Source organism: Miscanthus floridulus, chromosome 1, assembly GCF_019320115.1.
Source record: "Miscanthus floridulus cultivar M001 chromosome 1, ASM1932011v1, whole genome shotgun sequence".
Lineage (NCBI taxonomy): Eukaryota > Viridiplantae > Streptophyta > Magnoliopsida > Poales > Poaceae > Miscanthus > Miscanthus floridulus.
In genome coordinates this window covers 34650753-34658867 of record NC_089580.1, presented here as the reverse complement: position 1 = coordinate 34658867, position 8115 = coordinate 34650753, and positions in this window count along the sequence as shown.

Here is an 8115-nt window from a genome sequence, read left to right as displayed (position 1 = left end):
GAGGCCTCTCAATGTGCCATGTTAGTGATCCGTGTGCCTCTTCACCTCAGCTCTTGGATCAAACTGTCATAAGATGGATGGTGGAGATGGATTGTAGTTGTGCTTCCTTGCATGCCAGTACTATGTCAGTGAAGTGATAAATCGCTGCTATCCTTATAACTGAAAAGTCTATTTTCATTGTCTTAAAAGCCTAGATTCGTTCATTGTTACTTGATAAGCCTAGATTCATCTGCAAAGCGTCTGTACGATATGATTAGACTATACACATTCTAATGAATTTACATTTAATCTGTGTACTACATTTGTGCCGTTTTAGCGATGTAGTATGATTAATGATTCACGAAAAAAAATCGCAAGAGTTTCCCTTGTTTCAGGAGCATCAACAGTTACAAACAGAGACATCATTATATAATCCAAACATTTAATCATCCAAAGAGCACAATGAAACCACAATAAACATCACAATCAACATAACATGTCCTGCACAGTCCAAATAGTCCACACTGTCCATACAGTCCAAAAAAATTACAGGAAAGTAAATACAAAATCTATAATATTGCATACTAACATCTACCACAACCCTCAGTGTCTCCTAGTCTTACTCTTACCCTTGTGACCAAGAGCGCTCAAACCTGGAGTGTAAGGGTCATGTGGACAGTGTTGCCTAGTGCCTGGAGGCTGTGTAGGCTGAGTCGAGGGAGCGTCATGGAGCTAAGAGGGGCCAAGCTCCTTGTGCCTCTGGTCTATGTCATAGTCTTCCTCGTCCTTGTTCTCGTCCCTGTCCCCTGTAGCTACTTGGCTAGAGGAACCTAAGCCTCCTCTATCTGCGGAAGGAACGTACATGTCTTGTGCCATGTCTGTCCTGCAACCACAATGAGCAGTCGCACAGCGTAGCCGACGTGATAGTCTCTGTTGTACAAAATTATGTTAACTGAAAGAATCTAACATATTAATAATATGTTTGAAAGAATATTTTGAATCTTACATCTAGGAAGCTATGCATGTCATCATCCCTGACTCTTGGCCAAAAGCGTTCAATGTCTTCAACGAAGCATTTGAGGGTATTGCCCTGCAACAAAGTTCTCAGTAATAATACTTTTGAACAAATAGCAATAGATTTTGTTTTCTTTTCTACAAGAATCTAATGTATTATAAGGATGCTACGGCTTGAAGGTGGCACTACCTAAAATAGATACCTCTAACACCTAATGTATTGGTATGCAACTTAACGTAGAAAAATAAGGCAATTAACTTACCACTTTGTCCAAGATCGGTCCTGCCTTCCTGCACGAGTAGATTGGTCGTACGTCGTGTCTTCATTGTCGGAGGACTCAATGTTGGCGTAGTCATCTTCTGTCCACTGTACCCTAAGCCTACAACGTGTCGCACGTTGGTACCAAACTTGGAGATGAACTGATTCCATTGGAGAGAAATTTTTGTAGATGGATTGTATAATTATGCCAAACTGATTCCATTGGAGAGAATGCATTTATATAATCAACAGAGGCACAATCATTCATCACAATCACACAACTCATCAGGCGCATCAATTGACACATAAATGCGATGAACTTAACCAACAACGAGATCTATAGACCGCAAAGACGGAATTTAACAAAGGCTCACATACGTGGAGCATAACACGTTTGATAGGTTACATCCAAGCCATAGCGGTTCCAAACTGACATCAAAGATAACTTAAGGTTTGATATTACATCCCACAATTAACTTATTACAAAGCTACTCGTTCATGCATGAGGATCAACAAAAGACTAGCTCTAACGCATTAGCTAAGTAGTAAGCTAAACTACGTATCATCCTCGGAGTCAGTGTCGAAGATCTCTCCTCCATCTTCATCACTAGCAGGCTCTAACTCCTCATCTTCCTCCTCTTTAGGTGGAACGTCCTCAGGTCCATTGACCTCAATGTCATCATCACCTTCAGCCATGATGACACCAGAGCCCATCTCATCCTCATCATCAGGTGGCAGGAGAGGGTGAAGTTGATTGTGTAACAGGTGAATCTCCTCATGGAGATGGTCATTGTACTCTTCGACAACTGCTAACTGCTGCTCTAGCTCCACCTATCGCGCTCTCAACACATTCTCTTCGTGCCAGGCTTCATTCCATTGGTTCATCACGTGAATCAACATACATTCACAGTTGCGGTGAGCAATTGTCAACCTCTGAACCTCTAGGGTCTCTTGGTCCTATTCCTGTGTTACTTGCTCCAAACGGTGCTGAGCCGCATTCCTCTCAGCAGTCACCTGGGCCAGCTCTGCCCTCAGCCTTTCTGCCTCAGTAGGCTCTAGACGGGGCTCACAAGGAGCTAACCGGTGATGAGTTTTGTGCGCGCCATCTGTAGCACAAAGTTGCAACATAAGGGGAGAATCATTTAAGGGAGACGAAATTTAATTAGTCGAGACCATCAATTTTTAAAGGAGGGAGTAATGCAAGAAATGCCATGTATGCTTGAACATGATGCATGCACGATACGTACGTCCTCACAAACCTAGAAAAATTTAAAGGCTAGCGGAATATACGGTGGCATACATATGTTCTCTCGTATACGGTAGCTAGTCGATCTACAACGATACATTGTTAGTGTACCTGCAGAAAATTTCATTTCAGCCCAATAATTTCCCGAAATGCATGTAAAGTAAGCAGTAAACTAAATACTTTCATACATACATCCCCTGATGTATATATTCTAGTATCACAGCTACCCGTCAGAGATACCCACACTTAAGCACTCTCATAGATACATGATCGAACATGTAAGTATGTGAGCAACCACAACTACTCTCCCCTAGACCGACGGTTGGACGGTCATGCTCTCACAACTCCCACTTACCAGAGCGTAGAGGTATTTTGATCCATACATTACCACCCAAGCGGATGGCATCCATACAATAGCACGCCATATGGATGATGAAACAGAAACAAGCAGGAACCCCCAAGTTAGTACTTTAATAAGCCACCTAAGAGTCCTTATTTGGGCATAAGGGATATGACCACTGGCAATACTTAGTATTTAATTTAGGATTTTCACAAATACTTTTGTTTTAAATACACAAATGACATGTTTAGTGTCAAATCTTACTCTGATGCCAGCTGTAACAGAACCGACCAAATCATAAGAACGTAAGTATAAAAACAATCACCGAAGTGATCAAATTCCTGTACTTAAGCTCCCATAATTCCGGTAGTCCGGAAATCATGAAGGATTTCAACCAACTCACGACATACAAACCAAGACCGTAGTGATTCAACACAACACATCATCCGTTACAACATTTCACAAGTAGCATTCGGATTACATCCATCAGAGTTCAAATAAACTATTACAAACCAAGTTCGAATGTGCGGAAGCAACATAGTTTAGTACATAACTTCATAGTTTCAAATACATTGCCAGATCTGAGTCATGTCCCACAAAAGCATCATCAGGTATGAGAACTAGTAGAGACCATGCCCAATGGTCTAGTCTTCATCCCTAGCTGGGAGAAGGCAATACTTGCAGCAACCAAAATAGAACTGGTCATCTGCAACAGGTGGGAGATAAACCCTAAGTACGAGAAGGTACTCAGCTAGACTTACCCATCAAAACCAGAAATAAAAGACACCAAGGATCATGCAAGGCTTATGAGGTGAGCTAGCTTGACACAGTTGCATAAAAGAGCTTATGAATAAAGTAACTAATTTAAAACTTAGCATCAAGCTTATCATCATTTACCTATCCACTAGATTAGCACCTGTACTAGAGCACTCACTTATTAGGAGCAAACAATATTAACCACAGCAGCTATAATAAGGCTGTCATCATCATATCATCATTTCCGAACCATTAGGTTATTTAGTGTATCTACTTTGGAGATAAGCCCGTCAAGTTCTCACTAACCGGGAGAGACGGTGACTCGAATCGAATTACAACTCAGCTGAGGGGGTATTCCTAACTCTCACCCTGGCATACTTAGCAAGGGTAGCCATGGGTCACCTTTGGAATAACTCAGGAACCAAATTCGTGGGTTCAATCAGCGCTAGCACTCTCAAGGATTACCCTTCTGCCAGGACGATCAGGACTTTTAAATCACCTACCCTTGGACTCATGCTTACGGCTCCCTTTCGAGGCGCACTTTATACTTATCGACTCCTGGCCTGAGGTGAGCTACTCGGCTTCGCGGTCGGTCTTCAGACATGGCCAACTAAGAGAGAGGCATGCGTTCAACATGAACAGGAAAGGCTCCAAGATTCAGTCCTTAATCGACACAGACGGAGTCACTGCAAACCGGTAAGCCTCCGTCCAGTCTTCATTTCAAATTAAGACTGGTTCTTTTCCACGATAGCAAATATAGCCAACCGTGCCATATGTATCTTCCTATATCTCACAGGTGACAGGAAATCACCTGACTTCTACCGTGTTAAAGCAGGGCTAAGCACTACATGAGCCTGAGCTACATAGGATTCAGGGTATTAATATCTAGACAAGGATTGGATAACCAATGCAGCAAGTGTTTGCATCCAACACCTAAACTTAATGCAACAATATATATATGTAACAATAATACTGTAACTGCATTTCGAAAATTAGGAGGCTTAATATGCTCCAAGGCTTGCCTTTCACAAAGTTGCACAGACGGTGATCCGGGCACTCAACGGCGACCTCGTCTGGCACTTCTCCTGAAGGCTGCACCTCCTGAACCTCCGGTGTCGGTTGCTGCTGCTCGCTCGGTTCCTCGAATTCCAGCAGTGACACTCCCTCCGGTACACCTATTACATGCTGATGCACAAGATAAATATCATGGATGCATAAGGAATGACATGATGCTCATGATGAATGAATCATAGTAAGTGTTTAACGAAAATATCACTGGACACTCGTTTACCGATTAAGAATAGCTCTATTCAAATCACTTTAAAACATGTATCTAACTTAACTTGAAGAACAAGATCAACTTACCTAACTTGCATAACCTAAGATAAAGATGCTCATCTTCAGTTAAAGGTCTAACACCTAGGAACATTACCACAAACTTAGAAATAGTAAAGGCATACTTAAAACAACCGTTAAAGTTTCATATGCACACGGGTAGTTCCTTAATTCAATCACAACAAGAGTTCTACAAATCCAAATGACTTGCATGAGGACATTCTGGAAAGCTTATGAAATTTTCTACAATTCATTTGCACATGTCAAAGCATGATTCTTATGTTAACCAAATCGTATTCCAGTAAACCTAGAATCTATCCAGAAATGACAGGGTTACTAACTTAATTATTTAATGATGATGCAAAAGCATAATTGGACCAAACCAAGTTTACCAACTTGTTGCACCTAACAGAGGAACATCAGAAAGTATAGTGCCAACTTCTAAATAAATTATTTAATGCCCTTTTCTAATTTATTTAGTTAATTAGGTGATTAAAACAATATATAGTAAAACTATTCAGAAAAATCTACAAAATTTATAGTAGCTATTTCATGCTTCACATAGACTACCATAAAAATTTCAAAGTCATTGGGCAAGCAGAACTTGCTGTATCCAAAATAACAGGTGGCATATCTATTTTTAGCATAATTAGGAAACCCTATTGAAAAGTGTCAAGCAACAGATTTCTTATTTTTCCTAGCATCATGCTAGCATAAGAACAGCACTCACCAAATTTTACCCTTACTGGATCTATAGAAAAATTATGAAAATTCACACAAGATCCATCCACGCAAACAAGAGAATTTTCTATCTCCTACATATAGTGTCCAAAATATATGAAAATTTAACTACAAGCTATTCATGATATGAGCAATACACCATAAAAATTTCATGCCATTTGGAGCTACATAGAAAAAGATATAATTACCCCTATTTCTTTCATGATTAAAAGAGATAATTAGCAACTCCATTTTTCATAATAGAACATAGCATAAATTATATTTTTAATAAAAACTAGACATTATCATGAACTCAGCAAAATTGGAACCACATCATTTGAAACTAGGAGATACATATTTTTGAATATATACACAAATCTGTGAAAAGAATAAAACCAAAACAAATTTGAAACCCTACTCTACTGCTGGGCCGGCCCGAACAGACCCGGCGGCCCACGACACATGCGCAAGCGCAGCCCAGCCATGACACGGCCCAGGCTGGCTCCCGCCTCTGGTTCAGCGACTGACATACGGGACCCGCCCGACAGAGAGACAGGCAGGGGAGGAAGGACTGACGGCGGCACAACTCGTCGCCGGTGGCATCTCCGGTGAGTCCAGCGGTACTACGGTGCTCGCCTCATCAATGCGCATCTAGCGGTGCCATCAATTTTGGCTATTACCGCAGCAAGAGGGGGTGGTGACGGCCATGGCGGCGCTCGGCCACGGCAGGGCCGGCTCTGGTGAGACGACGGCGTCACGGCTCTAATGGGTGACCCTACGAGCATCAGTGCATTCACTAGACCTAGTGCAAGGGAGAGAAGGGACGGCAAGGGGCGCAATGATAGTTGGCCACGTGGAGCACCAACTTCGACAAGGCCCCACCATGGCGGCGGTGGAAGAAATGATGAATTCACGCTTACCAAGACTCAAACGAACCGACTGAGAGATGGAGGTGGTAGAGGGGATCACGGCGAGGCTACAAACAAGATGGCCAGCATGTTTTTGCAGTGGCGAGCGTGCAAGGCAATGGCGACGCTCGGTCGGAACTGGAGGAGCTACAGCGGCTTCGGTGCTGCGCGCGGTGAAGGCGAAAGAGAAGCAATGAAGCAGGCGAGTGTGTTGGGCAGGCGCTGGCCTTGATCTGGAGCTCGGACGCACAACGTGGAGACTTCGGCAGAGCATGCGCACCATGCGGTGAGCAGCTCCTGCACCGGTCGGCCATGGCGAGCTCTGACCATTTTCTGAAAATTGCGATTCAGTGTTCAATGACGATGCCTGACAGTGTGATTTCGACGATGCATAACTCCCAAACAGTGGTGATCTGGTTCATGACATAGTTAACAAAATTGAAGACCTAAGTGAGTACTACAACTTCTTCAATTGAAGCTCGAGTTGGTTCGACCTGGTTAGGGAGATACAAGCCTCCAAACATTGGTACACGAAACTGTAACTCAACTTAAGGACTTAGAAAAATTCTAAGTATGAAATAAGCATGGAAATTTGACTTGTGGGCCTTGTTTGACCATGTTCCACACATTTTCATGAGTTGGTCATAAAACAACTTTTGTTCCTTGATAAATTAGCTACAACTTTGGTAAAGAGTGCACAGCCATGCAAAGTCTCTAAGTTGGTCTTTTGACTTAGTCAAACAGTGGCACTCTAAGGGTCAATTCAAGTCAAACCTCTCCAAAAGGGCAATTTGGTCATTTTGATCTACATGAACAATGTCCCAATAATTACCCTAAGTGTAGTTAAGGTGTATTAGACCATAATCAACCACTTTACACAAATGCTATACCCATTTCAAATGATCACATGTGATGAAGCAACAAAACAAGCAATTCACCCAAATGTTGCAATTCAATGTTTCACATGTTTTATGACTTTGTTGTTATTTTATACTTGTCATATTACTACCATGTTGCCATGTTTCAAAGTATGAGAAATTCATGTTGCATTCATATGTTTCACTACTACCATTCATAAGCAATCTAGTATGAAACAAACAGAATTTGCGAATGTTGCATATGTATGTTTCAGTGACAATGGCATGATGACATAGATGATGCATATGTTTATAAATGAAATGCAATTATGTGGAAGCCAAACACCTAGGGTGTTACACCTTGGAACCACTCACGACAAGCCAGAACCTTCGGACAGCCAACTGGAAGACAAGCCCACATCCACAGCTAGAGCAGGTACACGTATCCACCAAGTGATGATGTGGACAAAGTTCGACAACACCCCTCACATAGCTACCAGTATAGAAAACCTAAGACTACAGAGCCCCAGCAGTAGTGACCTGCCTGGTCCTAGTCACTAAGGCAGTGGACCCACATCTAGGACACAGTGTCACCCATGGCGTCGGGGAAGAGAACACAGGCAAACAGGTGTAGGATCCACGCCCTATAGTAGTACCCAACTGTCTCCTCATCTGCCTCCTCGAGGCACTATGCGAACTCT